The sequence below is a fragment of the Trifolium pratense genome, linkage group LG5 (genome assembly GCF_020283565.1).
Source record: "Trifolium pratense cultivar HEN17-A07 linkage group LG5, ARS_RC_1.1, whole genome shotgun sequence".
In the NCBI taxonomy this organism is placed as follows: domain Eukaryota; kingdom Viridiplantae; phylum Streptophyta; class Magnoliopsida; order Fabales; family Fabaceae; genus Trifolium; species Trifolium pratense.
This window is the reverse complement of record NC_060063.1, coordinates 41,811,008-41,828,380: the sequence shown is the minus strand read 5'-3', so window position 1 is coordinate 41,828,380 and position 17,373 is coordinate 41,811,008. Positions and strand designations below refer to the sequence as shown.

The 17,373-nt window shown below is 34.4% G+C and overlaps 1 long non-coding RNA gene and 1 pseudogene across 1 annotated transcript; one reads left to right on the top strand and one right to left on the bottom strand.

Moving 5' to 3' along the window:
• The first annotated feature begins 4,208 nt into the window (after positions 1-4,208).
• LOC123886690 lies at positions 4,209-7,641 on the top strand (annotated as a pseudogene).
• Positions 7,642-10,527: 2,886 nt separating this feature from the next.
• On the bottom strand, positions 10,528-12,435 carry LOC123885553. Its single transcript, XR_006801186.1, has 4 exons — positions 12,130-12,435; positions 11,551-11,788; positions 11,047-11,471; positions 10,528-10,932 (listed from the first exon to the last, which is right to left on the bottom strand). It is a non-coding gene; the product is annotated as an uncharacterized LOC123885553 (long non-coding RNA).
• Positions 12,436-17,373: the final 4,938 nt, after the last annotated feature.

Below are 17,373 nucleotides of genomic sequence, written 5' to 3'. Positions count from 1 at the left end.
ATGTGGAGCATTTGGAAAAATCGTAACATGAAATTGTGGAACAAAGCAACTGAAACAAAGGAGCAAATATTGAACAGAGTCGATCACCTTCTTGAGGACTGGCACGCTGCAAAGAATATGCAAAAAAAAGCAACGCAGCAGAGGTTGAAAGTGCTGCTGTCATGACAGAATCGCGAGTGCAGACGCATAGGCAGGAGCAGGCTGAGATGCGTTTGCAGAAACCTGAAAAGGGTAGGTACAAATGTAACATCTATGCTTCATTTTCATCTCACCGGAACCGTGTTAGTTTTGGTATATGTATCAGTGACGATGAATGCCATTTCGTGCTTGCCAAAACAATGTGGAGTTCATCTATGTGCAGTGTAGATTTAGGAGAAGCGTCGGGACTTTACCATGCTCTTAATTGGGTTAAAGAGTTACAACTAGAACGAGTGGATTTTGTGCTTGACTTGAAAAGAGTTTTTGATTATTTTCATAATGGTGAGAATGATGTCACATAGTTTAGTGATGTTATAAGAGAATGTCATTGTGTGTTTGATCTAATTTTGAAAACTATCATGTTGAGTTTAATAGGAGACAATCGAATGAGGTCGCTCATGCACTTGTAAGGGTAGCCACATCGAAAGCTATAAAAAAAAATTAACCTTTTTAAATTTTTTTAAAAAAAAAAACAAACAGATTTTTAGCATAGAATCTGATTTTAAGCTCTCTTAAAAATCTGGTTTCAGGTGAAGTGAAAAAAGTGTCTCATTCTTTATAGGCATTCATGTTTTATCAAGTGAGGACTTGCACAAGATATCATTGTTCTGTGAATATTTCCTAATCTCGGATTTTATTTAGCCAATACTCCAAACTAGATTTGTAACACTTTTACAATGATAATAATTGGTCTAGAAGAAAAAAATCTTTCATCAGATAAGTGGCCTAACCTCAAGTGCCATAGAACACTACTTCTATCTTCACTGACAGAATGTATATACCTGCCGAGGCTTCAAATAGTATAGTCCATCCAATTGCTTAGCCAAACCAATACCCCTCATAGTGTCCTTTGCCTGTATAATACAAGAATCATTTTCAAAAGACAACACACAATTGTTTCCTTTGGCTAGTCTTGAGACAAATATCAAATTAACATTAAATTCTGGCAAATATAAAACTCAGTCCATAAGCAACTCATCTTGTAATCTGAATTTACCAATTATGTGTGCTTGAATGCTATTACCTGCTACTCCTGTAGAATAGCAGTGACTGGTTTCTCCCTTCACCGTGTTGGTGGAATGCTTTATGTCATCCATAGTGTTCCTTTCAAGTAAATCAAGTAAACTGTTGTATTGGTCCTTGGTCAATGATACATGTCCTTCATCTACAGGTTGCACATTGCCACCATTAACTCCCTCATTGTCAGCTCCAACATTGTTAGCATATGCATTTCCTCCATTACCTTGATTGTCTCTTCCATAACCCCAATTGGGTGGATAGCCATGTTTCTTGTAACATATATCAACTATGTGACCTTTCTTGCCACAATAGGTGCACACTCTTGTGGAATTGTTCACATTTCCACGACCTCTTCCTCCTTTGTTGACCATTGTGTCCTCCTCTACCTCTACCATAACCTCTACTATCAACTGCATTAGCCAATGCATCTGTTACTTCATTTTTGTTATCAGATTGATTTGCAACTCCATAATTATGCTGCCTTTCTTCTTGTAAAACTACGGAAAGAACCTTGTTTATGGTAGGAAGAGGTTCCATTAACAGAATTTGAGATCTCACATTTTGATATTATAATCTTGTCTTCATTGTTGTACAATCTTGCATTTCGCTTAGATGCACACACACATGCATTAGGACAAACACATTATGGCATAGGTCTGAATTGATCAAGTTCTTCCCACAATGCTCGCATCTCAGTGAAGTGATCTGAAACCCTTGAAGCTCCTTGTTCGTTGAGGACATGTCTTTGTGTTGCATGGCTTTAAAACTTGGTATGTATTGAGAGTTGAGACATAGTCAATAGGCTTAACATAACCCCTGGTTTGAGTATGACAATTAGAATTAAGACTCATTTTTCATGTCAAACCATTAACAATGTAAGAGTTTAATAACCCCTCCAATTCTGCATCAAGGTTGTTATTCCTGGCCAATAGTTTACATTCTTTGCTGCAGTTTGGAGGTACATCACCTTAGTAAGATATGAGATAAGATTTGCAGCTATCCCTCAAATTATATTTAAACAATAGTTACAAACTTCATAAGAAAAAAAATGATGAACACAAGTAGAAATCTTACTGAAAACAAAGTGAGAAGCTATCCATACACCAGTTGAAGCATGAAGAGGAACTCAAACTCTGTCTTTAGAATCCACAGAACCATCATAAACCCATTTCTCTTTTTCACTTTCTTCTCTTTTTCTTGATCCATATTTACAAATGAAAAAAAAAACACTGAACTTTGAGGAACACCGCATGAATCAAACTGAACAAAAACTAAAATCGGAACTAAAGGACACTGAAATCAAGTAAAAGCAGAAGTCTGATCTGATCAACCCTAATGGTTAGACAACAAATCATGGCGACAAACCGGACAAGTAGTTCCTCCTCCCCGTAACCAAGAGTTAAGGCACGATGTGTGAAATTCATGGGCGCAGACAACAAAAGGTTGAACCAACTCTCCTGCCTTCAACTCCTCTAGACAAATAGGGCATTGCATATCTTCACCACCAAAATTTTTAACTGGAGGTAATGCTCTCATTGCCAACCTAGTAATCTCCGAGATTGTGTTAAAAGACATGTTGACCCTTAAATTTGGTCTGTAAGGCTCCCTCACAGACCATGAATTTCTCCTAGTAATAGATTGAAGTTCTTGTGTCCTTCCACGATCTTTTATACAAAACCCTATACACATAACGAACGATATCAATGTACCTATGCAAACAAAATAAATGTATGCCGCGGCTTTTGGTAACATTGCCGGTGGAATGAATATCACAGCAGGAACTATGTACTTATAAATGGAGTCTGTCATTCTTTGGCTGGTTGAGAAACAAAGAAGGTGGTGAAGAGACTATAACAGCAAGAGTAAAATAACAATACAGAAGCAAGATTTTCAAACTTAGTGTTGCAATTGGTCTTCAAGCTTGTCAAATTTCATGGGATGATGATGATGATGGACACTTTTACAGAGCTGGTTCACCTTGGTGGAGGATATGACTAACTTTGAAGTTATTATGTTTTAGTTTTGCCCTCAGTTTTGAGGTTACAAGCACTAAATTGTTTCTGCATCGGAAAGGGACAGAATTTCCATTCCCATGCATACTATGCTATTATCTTGGACAAAACACACTTTCTACTTCTGGCACTGGCTACTACATTATAAGATGGGATTTGGAATTGATCTCACCTGTCTGATCTATTTGATCAGAAAACTGTGTGAAACACAAGAACCGTTCGATCTTGAATCAGTGGCTTAGATTTAAAACTGAATGAAACTGTGTGATAAATGAACAGCAGGAATCTAGGTCCGGACACTCTTGGTTGTGGTCTTGTACATATATCTGGTAAATAATATAGACCGGATACATTATTTTTTCAATGAACCTAAAAAGTGATTTTTTGCTTATAATATTGATTGGAGGGAGTATAGTTAAACTCTTTATATACATACATTGAAACTAAAAAACTAATTAGTGATCCGGAGTATTGGGAAATAAAAATTATAAAAATATTTTAGAATTTGTATAGTTAAACTCTTTTTTTGACTAGTATGCATGAATCATATTTGAAATATCACATTGAATGGACACAAAATTTTGGTCATACTTACATAAAAATGCATGTTATTTAATTACTTAAAAAATATACAATAGTCAATTATTTTCTCTTTCTAGTTTTCTTCAATTTTGTGTGAGTGACCAAATTTTATGATCAAACTCTTATGACGCACACAAGAGTTTCTCTATACGCAAAACATATTATCAGATTAACACATCAAATAATTTTGTCGGTTTGATATATCCACTAAGAACTTTTAATTCAACCGTTCGATAGAAAAACACCAAAATAATAAGTGTAATAGTAATAGATAAATAAAACAATAGATTAAATTTTCAATTTTAATACAAAGTATCTATCCATCCAGAGAAAGGACAGACCAGATTATAACATTTGTAACAGACCAAAATTTAAATTTCAAAAGCCAAAACATCTATGACATTATGCCCCTACAAAGTTTTTCAGTTCATGTATTCCCTTAGTCTCTCCCACCATGTAAGAATTTGCAGTTATCTCCAAAATGGCATCTTCCACGCGCAAAATGTCTACAAAACTGTTTTTGCTGATAGCTTTCTCTGTTTGGGATCACTGTATGCTTGTGACTTGCATTTGCAAAACACGGAACAAAGTGATTTGCACTTGACAAAGGCTTCCTTGGATAAAAAGTTCTCTCAGCAAAATTGTTTGTCTCAACCATGGAAGGATGGTATCTCTCAACAGTAGTTGGTTTGTCTCTGTAATTATAGTCGGCATAATAGTGGTTTGAATTAAAAGACGGTTTTCCTGAATTTCGGAACTGGTTTAGAGACATGCTTTATGACAGAAGATTGTAACGATGTTTTATCCATCTATCAGACTCACCTAATGGGACAGGACTTGGTTGTTGCTATTATAGCCTTTGCTCTAACTGTTGATACAAAAATAGAAGCGTTGTTATGCTTTCAAATTTCATGAAGTGTATCTTACTTACATTTATCCTTCGGACTTTTTATCAGGCATAAACTTCAGTTCAAGATGAAAAAGCCGGACCAGCCCATTAAAAAGCAGAATACATATACCCCGCAACATTTGGCAGCTCATCTTGCAAATGCAAATGAAGGATTGGTAGATGAGTCCAGTTCTTTGTCAAAGTCACTTATAGGTGGTAGTATGAACACATGCAAAATGAGAGTGTCAAGTTTCATTTGGAATGAGCGGGTAGTTCAAGGTTTGTTGCAATTTTTGCTCAATCTCCTATTCTTGGCAATATGTAGTTCTTTCTCTTGTCTTACACTCACTTTCTTCTACAGGGAATGTTGTCACTGTAGTTCCCAAGTGTCGAACTAGGATGATAATGGCTGAAAAACCATCTGATGGTACAGTGGCTTTGCATTATGGGGACATAGACGAAAGTGATTACATAGGCGCTGAAGATCATCTCCCTACATTACCGAATACTGTAAGTTTCGTTGCATACATTTTTGTGTTATATGTATATTGAGGATTTACATCTGAAGTTAGTTGAATGCGAATGTTAAGCCATTCAAACATTCATTTCCCATCTATGTTTATCATAGCTTTTCTTAACCTTGTGGCTTTGACGCCCTTTTTGAGGAATCCTTTGCCATTTTATCTCATTGCTACCATTGCTTTCATTTCTCCATATATATTTTGGCCATAATGTTTACTTTCACTTCCTCGGCACACATTTCTTGTTAAAAGTCATAATTTATTCCCCCTCTTGTTATTCTGGATAGATAGTTTTTGTATGTATAATTTCATAATTTCTCAGCATTAACATGATGGTGTTTCGGTCGTTGTCGACCATGAAATCACTATGAAAAGTTAATGAACTGTAAGAGTTATTGTAGTACACATTTGACTTTCATGCCTTTCAATATAATAGAAAGGAGTTTCTGCAAGTTTATTGCTCTGATTTATGTATCCTATTTGTGGACAGCATTTTGCAGATTTGCTTGCAGACCAGTTCATTTCACAGGTATGTTACTCTGTCTGCACTTGAAGCACATGAAGGACAAATCTTTGTTAAATTGTTTTTTTAATTGGAAAAAAATTGCCTACTGCAGATAGACAAGGAAGGATATGTTAAAGAAGATGACAGATTCCAACTCAGGCCAAACCCTGTGAACCTTCCATTGGGCAGTCAATCTAGTTTACCTCCTAATGACATGCAGCAATATGGAGAACCAAGTCCGGGTCAGTCTTATAATGAAGCTGCAAAACTAGCCAGTGGCAGTAATGCATCGTTAAATATACCGCAGAACCTTGTAGCAAATGCAAGGATGTTGCCACCTGGAAACTCTCAGGCCTTGCAGATGTCCCAAGCACTTCTCTCTGGTGTCTCAATGGCTCAAAGACCACAGCAAATGGACTCACAACAACAAGCAGTTTAGCAGCAGCAGCAGCAGCAGCTTCAACAAAATCAACACTCTCTCATTCAACAGCAAAATCCACAGCTTCAGAGATCTTTGCTCAGTGCAAATCAGCTTTCACATTTGAATGCGGTTGGACAGAACTCCAACATGCCATTAGGTAATCACTTGCTGAACAAAGCCTCACCTCTTCAGATTCAGATGCTACAGCAACAGCACCAGCAACAACTGCTGCAACAGAACCAGCAACCACAAATGCAAAGGAAAATGATGTTGGGACTTGGAACTGCTATGGGAATGAGTAACTTCAGAAATAGCTTAGTTGGTCTTTCACCTATGGCCAATGCCATGGGAATTGGAGCTGCAAGGGGAATAGGAGGAACTGGAATCTCAGCACCAATGACGTCTATTGCTGGCATGGGAAATATAGGTCAGAACCCAATGAATCTTGGCCAAGCTTCAAATATTAGTAATTCTATAAGCCAACAATATAGGCACAGAGTCGCGAAGGCATGTTAGGTTCACCTCAGTCTAGCATTGCCGGCATGTCAGGAGCTCGGCAGATGCACCCCAGCTCTTCCAGTCTTTCAGTGTTGAACCAGTCTCTGAATAGGGCTAATATGAGTACGCTGCAGCGAGCAATGGGTCCTATGGGTCCACCAAAGCTTATGCCAGGGGGGATGAGTCTATATATGAATCGGCAACAGCAACAGCAACACCAACAATCCCAGCAGCAACAGCAGCAGCAACAGCAACAGCAGCATATACAACAACAGTTGCAGCAGCAATTACAGCAGCAACAACAGCAGCAAGACACAACGTCACAATTGCAGGCAGTTGTTTCACCTCCACAGGTGGGATCGCCATCTACAATGGGAGTTCCATCGATGAGCCAGCAAACACATCAGCAAGCAAGCCCTCAACAAATGAGTCAACGAACTCCGATGAGTCCACAACAGATGAGCTCAGGGGCAATTCATGCGATGAGTACCGGTAATCCTGAAGCTTGTCCAGCAAGTCCGCAGTTGAGCTCTCAGACACTAGGGTCTGTTGGTAGCATAACCAATTCCCCTATGGACATGCAAGGTGTTAACAAGAGCAATTCTGTAAACAACAATGCACAGTGAAATTACAAAACTTAGAAAGTTCAAAGCCAAATTCTTACTTGGAAGCGAATGATGACAAAAATTTGAGCACCAAAATCAGTGCTATAAAACAACTGCATCCTAAAGGATCAAATGACATGGTTATTTACATATAAATAAAGCATATATTAGGGGAATTAGTTTATGCTGCTCTATAACCAACTCAAGAAGGAATCACATATCATGCTAGATGTAAATAGCTTTTTTGGTTTTCCCCTACTCTCATTGATCATCACATGAATGTTTGGGATATTTTAGACTAAGATTAGCATGTATTATTTGTACTTTGTAGCTCCATAACTTTGCCCAGAGGTTCAATTTTTAATCATCCCTTGAATGATTATAAGTTTAGTAAAGCTGTGAAGACTAAATAATATATAATATTAACAACAAACATTTGCTTATTAAAAAAATTGCTCCTCAAACCAGAAGATAAAGAATTAAGAATGTTTGCTGCTAACATTTCCCCCTCCCCTTAAGTTAAACTAAAGAAGGTTTGCTATCTTTTTATGACTTCACGACTTTAACGTCTGTTCTTGAAATTTAGTTAAGTTGGACTTTTAGTGTAATGAACTTATTTGTTGGTGGAATTTCTTTTCAAAATTGTATTGAGAGCTACTTTTGCCATCCTACTAGTTACTCGCGCGTCGTATTTTTACACATCCGCGACTTAAGTAGCGTATGCGTAAAAATAAGGCGTTTTGGAAAAAAAAGTTGTCTGCTACTTAAGTCGCGGACAGTGTTTGAGTAACCAGTATGGCGGCAAAAGTAACTCCCAGTTGTATTAGAGATGACTTTTTCATTGATTGGCCTGGTTTCCCTAATTTTCGGTTATGTTGATTTTCTTTAATTGAGTGCCAACATAGTTAGAGTGTTATCCAGTTAGTATAAAGATGTTGCTGCAGTTTCAATTTTGCTTAAAATAATTTATTTTACATCTAATTAACAGAAACTTAAAAAAATCAAGTTTAGTGTGATTTAAAATATTATCAAAGAGAAATACAAATCTAAAAATTAAAAGAAGGATAAGTTACGAGTGTCTAATTAGCGTGAAGATGAAGAAAGGGATAGAATTAAATATTTACCTAATTGTTTCAAAAAAATTAAAATTTGACTAACTTTATCATTTTTTAAATGTTTTTATGTTTAATGGAATTTCACGACTAAGTCATATTTAATATTTCATTAAACAAGCTTTTTTACACTGAAACAAACAAAAAGTTTATGTAAAGAAAAAAACACAAAATAAATAACGGTCTTATATACTATTAATAAATAGTGGCACAACAATTGCATTTTCTTCTTCCACGTCTAATTGTTCAATTAATACATAATAACAAGTTCAATGTAAAAATAGCGGGCTTTTGGAATCAAAACACGTGGATCAGCAATTACATTTTCCTCTTCCTCGTCTAATTGCTCAACAATTGCTGCAGGTTCAACTTGTTGTGTATGTATGGCTATGTTTGATAAATTCTCTGAGATAATTGATTAATTCAGACTCAAACTCATTCAAATCTCCAATCCGATCACTATACTCATGCTTTATATTGCACCGGAAGATTTTGTATTCTCTACTCTCTCCATGCGCCCAAATACTGTCGAGAATAATGCCTCAATATCTTTTTGAAGATTTTATATTTAAATATAGTTTAGATTTATATTTGAAATAAAATAATATTAGGATTTATGATTTATATTTCTGTTTAGAATATTTAAGATTTGTTTAGAATTTATTATAGGATTAATTTCTTTTTTTTAAAATATATGATTTGTTTTTATGTAGCTCTATATATAGAGCCATAAGCATGATGAATAAAACAAGAACTTTAGTATTCTTCATATAACCCTATATTTGAGGAGTCAACCAGGTAAAGATGTTGCCTCCGTCGCCGTTGTCGTCTTGCTGTGTTGCAGGGAATTTTATATTGGATTGTTACTGTGTTGGCGGTCAATTCATTCCTATGCGCGCTGTTTTGTTAGAAGCTATCCACGAGCTAGACTATCATGACCCAATTCGGCCTAATTTACTCGAAAGAGCTAGGTACGGAGATACTCCGTGTTGACGGTAGTAGTCACCGGTGTTTTGATCTTTCTTGTGGGGCTAGACCGTGTTGATTGACCATCCCTTGATATGGCGCTCAATTGGTTCTGGCTTGCTTTAACAAGATTTGATTCGTCATAGGTTGTTACGGAGGTCTCACTTTGTCGGGTCTATCTCAATATCCGTATCATTCCATGATTTCGGACTGTTTAGCTTGAAAAAGCCATCATCGCTTGCTGCTTGCTGCATGGAGTAGTGGGTACGTGTGCCGTTCCGTGCTGACGGTCAGTTCATTCGCCTTAATTGAATATGGACTCCTATTTTATCTTTTAGGAATAAATAGAAGTTTGCATGCTTCTTCGTTGTTCTACGTTTATCTCTTTGGGACGTTTGCCACACTCGTGCTTGAGGATAATCAGTTAGGCTCGATTAAGTTGATTAAACTTGTGCTGATTTATGTATTTGTATCACCCATTTGGGTCGAGTTGCACTTTGCTGGGTCAGGTTTCATGTCCCCCCAGTTTATTTTTCTTTTGTACTTTTTTTCTTTTTTATTATTACATATGAGACTATGGTAGACGACGAGGGACTTTATGTGTGCCTTAATTGGTATTCTTAAAATCTCTTTGATACCCGCTATTCTCTTAATTTATCAAAAAAAAAAAATATATTTGAGGAGAGTTTTCTCCCTAAAATTATATCCCACCAAATTCCGCAATACCAAAAACACAAAAATCCCTATCAAATACATACCTATCCCCTAATGAAACCCTAATAGTTGGTGTTGCCTTAATGGAAACTAAGTGCCCGTTTGACCCTCCTTATTTTTTACTTCTCTACTTCTTTTAAGGAGAAGTAGGGCCAAACACGATTTTGATAAAGTTATTAAAATAATAAGTGTCTTTTTCTAATAAAAAACACAATATAAGTGACTTAAAAAAAATTAATTTTCATAAAAAAAATTATGATAATTATCTTTTTTAAGTTGTTATTATTATTATTATTATTATTATTATTATTATTATTATCTTTTTTTATGTTTGTTATATTATTAGGATAATTATCTTTTAATTAAATTTAGATGATCATGAAATTTATGATAAGTTAGTTATTAATCTATTTTACCAAACAGATTTAACTTAAAAGTGATAATTAAGTTGAAAAAAATAATAAATATCAAACAACTTTAACTTTAAGTTTAAAGCTTTTATTTTCAACTTTATTCTTAAAATAACTTTTAAGACAAAATTAAGGAGGCCCAAACGGGCACTAAGACAACAACTGAGTGAAGGCAAGGTGGGCTGATAAATAGGCTGGAAACTAAGCCACCCTCTGTGAACTTTACCATCAATGATGATAAGTCAATTTAATGAAGCTGAATAGTAAAGCAAAGAGAGCTACTATCCAAAAGCTCTTCTTCCACACAATTAGCATGACAACTGAGACTAGAAATGTTGTAATCCAAAGATACTTGATGCAGGGATGAACAAGATTGTCCAATAGATCATGGACAATACACCTAGGAGATCATCCATGTGATCGATGCCATGGGGAAATGTGCTTTGAAATGCTAAGGAGAGTGTAGTCGTCCATCTCAGCTGTTAACATTCACAGGAAAAAAGTTACTTCATATTTAAGACATTTATGGAAACTAGAAATTGAAAGATGAAAAAGAAAGAAAAAAAAAAACATAAGAAAAGAATTGAAATCACCTTGGAGGAGTGGTCATTTTCACCTTTCTCGATGCTTATAGAATTAATTTCAATAGACATTGGAGAAGTTAATTAACTGTATAAGATAAAAATGACACAACAAAAGTCTCTCTCTCAGCACACTCTCTCTATGTGTCTCTGCTTGAGTTACAAGTTATTAATGATTTCTATTTCTATGAGCATTAAATAGGTGCTAATTAAAGACCCAACAAACAAAGTTATAGGGGAACATGAGAATTTCATTTCTTTTTTGGAAGGTTTTGTTACGAATTTGGTTGCTGTTTTCTTCATCTACAAGACTACAACTGCTTTATAATATTCTTAAGTAAAGAGAGCAACTATCCAAAAGCTCTTCTTCCACACAATTAGCATGACAACTGAGACTAGAAATGTTGTAATAGCCATATCACAGGCTATTGTAACCCCTGCATCAAACATAACACTTGGTTAGTATTCAAACTTACATATGTGATATAAATGTAGTTGTGTGGGCGAGAAAATTACCATAAGCATTACTCAGTTTTTCGGATGGCCGAAAGATATAGGTAATCGCAATACATGCACCCATAAACATGTAATTGACCACAATAATGTAAATTTGGCCTTCATGTTTTGTGGATGTATGTATATATAACCTTAAGCTTTGGGAAACAACCCATACTTAAGGCTTGCGATACCATGGAGAACGATGCTGAAATAATTGCTTGGCTTGCAATTATTGAAGCAACAACGGCCAAGGGACCTATATGAAGAAAAAAAAAGAAAAGAAATAATTAACATGTATAGCTGAAGACTGAAATATATAAGGATAAATAATGCATAATCACTCTAATGGAATATGAACACATAATATTTTAGCTTTTAATTACTTGTAAATGATATTTAGCATCAGACTTTTGATTTTCACACTTTTACCTCTTTGCTTAATCATTTAGCCACATTTAGGTTAAAAGATTCAAGAAAGGCTAATTTTGTGCTCTTTTAAAAAATAAAAACAATGAAATAAATTGAAGAAACCTAACAGATTAACAAAAAAATTAAATAAAATATATAACACTAGAAAATAGAATTTTTGTGACTTACCTCATTAATCAAAAAAATTACAGTCGTTGAATTAGGAACCAAATAAAGCTCCTCGTTGAATTAGGAATCAAAAGTAGTAAGTATTGTTGAAGAAGTGGTTATTAATTAGAGGGGGGAGGAATTGATATTAGAGGGAGAGATAAGTTGACATGAGCTTACTACATAGAAGAACCAAGGATCTATCAATTTAGATATGATCTTTCTCTTAGGAATTTTGTGATGAAAATTTTGTTCCTTTTAACTTTTTTGTTACAATAGTTTTGAGAAAATAGTAACATGAAAGAAAATAGTTTTGAGATAAGAGCTAACTACTACATGTAAGAACTCTATCTTGGTTTTATAGAGAGTTGAGAGCTATATCTTGGTATGTGGCAGGTTCAACATGGTTGATGCTTAGGCAGGTTCCACATGATCTACCTAACTAAGGCAAATTTATTGATGGGTGATCTTATGTCTAGAATTATGAGCGAAAAAGATTAATTTTATCATTTTAAAAATTTACTTTTATTTATTCTCATTTAATTTACTACATCTTTTTCTTTTTCCCATAATCAATAACCAATAACTAATAAAAAGTAAGTTTATATTTTTCTATTAAACTTATTTTAAGAAAAACACAAAAAAATTATACTTCAAATTACGAAAAGTAACTATGTGAATCATTGTTCTCATTGTTTGTTGAATAAATATCTTCATTTTTTTAAGATGTAATCTTGATAAAACTAATTTTTATTATAAATAATAAAACTTTTATAACAAAATTTTATATTTTACTATAAATAAAAAAAATAAATTGTATTTTAAAATATTTATTTACAAGACCTTTATTCAAAGATGGTATGGTATTGTTTTTTATGAAAACAAAATAAAATCATTCATTTTCATACTTACTTTTCCAATTTTATTTTAAAAGTAGTGTTAATGCTCTCTTCTTTCCTACGCGCTTTTGTGTGGACGCACTAAGTTAGGTCTATTTCCCCCGTTTATATATATATATATATATCTTTTTTATATATATACTACTAGAAATTTGTTGTTTTCCTGCGAATTTCCTGCGGATTTGGGGAAAACATTTGCAGGAAACACGTTACCTGCGAAATTCCCTGCGGATTGAGGTTCCCAGCTAAAACCTTTGTGGGTAATTGTTTCCTGCCGTTTTTGGAATCCTCAGGAAACTTTCCTGCGGAATTTCCTGCCCAAAATGAGAATAAATCCGCAGTACATGTTTCTGCAACATTTCCGCAGGTAGTTCCGCTGTAAAATCCGCAGGAAAAGCTCCAGGAAACATGTTTCCACAGAGAAGATAAATCTGCTGGAACTTCTCTGAATTTTTTAATATTTTTACAATGATATTTTTTTAAACACCAAAATAAATATTAAAAAACCTTTAATAATCATATCATAACCGTAAATCATAATGTCTTTCATCAAAATGTTATTTACAAAGTCATATCAGCAGTTATGCATTACTAGTGTAAATAGTACTCCCTCCGTCCCAAATTATAAGGGAAAATAAAAAAATCACATTTATTAAGAAAAAGTAAAACATGAAAATTTGAAGTATGTTTTTGTGGGTTTTTCTTGGAATAAGTTGCATAGGAAGATGTAAAAATAATTTTTATTGGTTGTTTTTTTTTTTGGTATTCTTTATTGGTTGTTGTTTATTGAGAAAATGAGAGAAAAGAAATTAAATGCAATTTGCATTTACTTTCATGAAAATAAGGAAAAAACATTCTTGAAAATGATTTTTTCTCTTATAATTTGGGACAAAAAAAAAATGGGTTTTTTTCCCTTATAATTTCGGACGGAGGGAGTATTACTCAAGAAATTTCCATAGGCAGCAAACACACATTTCATGCTGCAACTATACTTCATAATCATAAATTAGAAGTATAAATAAGAGGGGATACATATTCTGCAATAGATTCAATACATATTCTTCCAAAACACATTTTATTGTGGACATCAGCTTCTTCTGTGGGACGAGCTGGAATTGCTTCCTTTCTAGTAGTTGTAATTGCTCCACATGCTTTTGCAAATTTGAGCACTTCCCTCAACTTTAATTCATCCTGCAATTAAAAACATGAAAACAAATCGATCACTAACTATATGAGTAGTGACGATCTATATAAATCACTTTCAAATTTTACAAAAACACTTTGCTAATATATAGCTGAACACTCACTTCAAGTATAGATTGATCATACATACAACATGAAACTAAACATGGACACGGAAATCAATTTAAAAGAGTTAACCAAATAGAAATAAATCACTGGAAATTGGCAATAGCACAATTAATAAGAGTAACTACTAAATTTGGTCTTCAAGTGTCATTATAGTATCCTATATCAGAAACATTTCATAGTGATCCATACAATTACAAATTGTTAATCAAACTCGTTCTATGTTGATATATGTATTAGGGACTATATAATGGGATTAAATTGGTAATTAGAGGAATGACTGCATTTAAAAACATATCCAAATAGAACAATATTAATGTATGCTAGAACTATAGTTTTTTTTTTTTTTAAGAAATATGCTAGAACTATAGTGATACACAGTCCTGCATTTTCAGTCCAAAACATTTTATTTTAGTTAAGTCACTCATGACAAAATTAAAATCTAAATGCAGAAAGAGAAGTTCATTGAGGTCATAGCACAAGTATGAATGTATCACGTAAGTTCATAGAGACGAAAAATAAAACTATCTTAAAGCTTATCTAAGCATAAGGGCAGAGGAAAACATCATCTGCATAATGATGGGAAATAGCATACTGATGATAACATAAGCCTATAATACAGGCACATTCAAGTTCTGTTGATTCCTCAACTAATTAGAAAGGTGATTTTGTTTATCTATTAATTACCTTATCGCAACTTACATATAGTTTAGACCAAACTGTGGTGTATAAGGGCAGAGAAAAGAACAAACATAGCTAATACAGAAGCCTATAATACAGAAGCCTGTGGTAGAGTGTGAGATTGAGTGTACTGAGATTGTGATTGTGGTTGAGGTTGAATGAATTGAGGTTGGGGTTGAGAACCCTTTGCACAATTCTTCTTTGAATTTTTTGGTAGCATCATGTATAGTATAGCTAAAGCAAACTAACAAAATTAGCACCATTTAGAATACATTCAGATTATGGCTTCAAACTTTTTATATAGCTAAACCTGAACAATAACAAATTAATAAAACTCCTAGTTCAACATATAAGCACACTAACACAATCAAACATTCAAACTCCTAGTTCAACATACTAGAAAATAAACAATAACAAATTAATATTCAGCACCTTTTATATGCTACTAGTTCTATCCACTGGACTTATACTATAAAATCTTTCATTTTCCCATAACAGTGTTAAAAACTTACACTTTAGTATATACTACTTTCTTAATATTTGTGAATTGATCAATTAAAACAACACTTATAAATTTAGCTTCTTTGGTAGTTCATAGAGTACATTGAAAATTAGTTTTATGAATAAAATGTTATGAATCATTTTTTTTTCGCTTCCTTGCTTATTAAAAAAATTGCTCCTCAATCCTTCCTGAACACTAAAGAATTAAAAATGTTTGTACTTACTTTTTATTAAACTAAAGAATGTTTGCTATCTTTTTATGACTTCTGGACTTTTAATGTGAATTTAACTAAAGAGTTAAGGTTTTTAATTGGGATAAGTTTTTTTTTTTGACAACCAATAAACTATAGCATTTCATTATTCAATAAAGGAGTAATACAAAGAGGTAGTAATGTCTCAAAGATACGGCGGCTAGTCTAGAAAATGGCCGCACTAGCAAGTGTGTGAGCAACCATGTTAGCTTGCCGCTTAATAAACTTAACCTTGAAGTTTGGATTACATAACAAAATTCTATTAATATTGAAAACAATAGAACTAAATTCAGAATTGCCACCACGTAAATTAGAAATGGCATCCACCACGCTTTTTGAATCCGTCTCAATAACAACGTGAGACAAGCCTCTTTGTTCCAATGTTCTCAAAGCTTCAAGCAAGGCTATAGATTCACCTTCCACTATGGAGCAATTTCCTTCCAACCACGCCGTCGCTGCCATGACAAAGCTCCCCCTATCATCACGCAGACACCATCCAAAGCTGGTTTTATTCAGTGCTTTGTGAAAACCCGCATCGACATTGCACTTATACCAACCAACTGCTGGTTTCTGCCATCGCAAGGCCTGCTGCTGCTGAGTATTATCGCGCCTGTCATGCTGTGTATTAGCTGCTACTGTGTCATGTTGCAGCTGCTGAACAGATAGCCAATCTTCCCACATATGCCGAGCCTTGAATCCCAAAGTTCGTCCCGATTCGTGTGAATCATTCCAAACTTCGCAATTACGGTTATTCCATAAAACCCAAGCTAAAGTCGCAAAAATGCCTGCTGCTTGCTTATCATTTGCAGAACAAATCGCATGTATAGCATGTTTTGCACTGCTGGCCTGCACTAAAAAAGGCTCTAAAAACTGCTCTATACCTGCTGCTTGTCGTGCTTGGATACTAGCATCACAACCAAATAAAACATGCCAATCATCTTCATTATGGTGATTACACAACGGACATAACAACGGGCAAGGTACACGTCTTTCTTGCAGTCGCATTCGAGTAGGTAAACACCCTTTACTAATCCTCCATAAGAGATGTTTTGTCTTAGGGGGAGCAAGGATTGTCCAAAGGCTATGCCAATCTTCTCGTTGTGGCCCAACATCTACCTTGCCTGTGACATCCAACAATAGTTTATAACCACTCTTGACACGACCATGTGTATTATCTATGAAGCACGGACTCCGACACGGACACCGCGACACGACACGGACACGGATACCGCGACACCGCTAATGTAAAAAATATAGGACACTGACACCGCTACATATTTATAAAACATATAAATTGAGAATCAAAATATATACATTTAAATCTAATTAGAGCAAGTTATTTTTTTTAAAAAAGTTTTAAAACAAGATATGATAGTATTTTACCTTTATTTATCCATCTACAATCGAAAAAACTAAAAATATCGTAATCAAAATGTAATGTCTTAAATCCCTCATTGATCAATAATTCAATATTGTTGTTTCTACGCATCTTTAACTCTTGTAGATATGTCTAATATGTGCATAAGGAGAGTATAAGCAAAGAAAAAATAATTATTTTTGGGACACTTGTCCGACACGTGTCATACGAGTGTTTTACATGTATCGGACACCGATCAAAGGTGTGT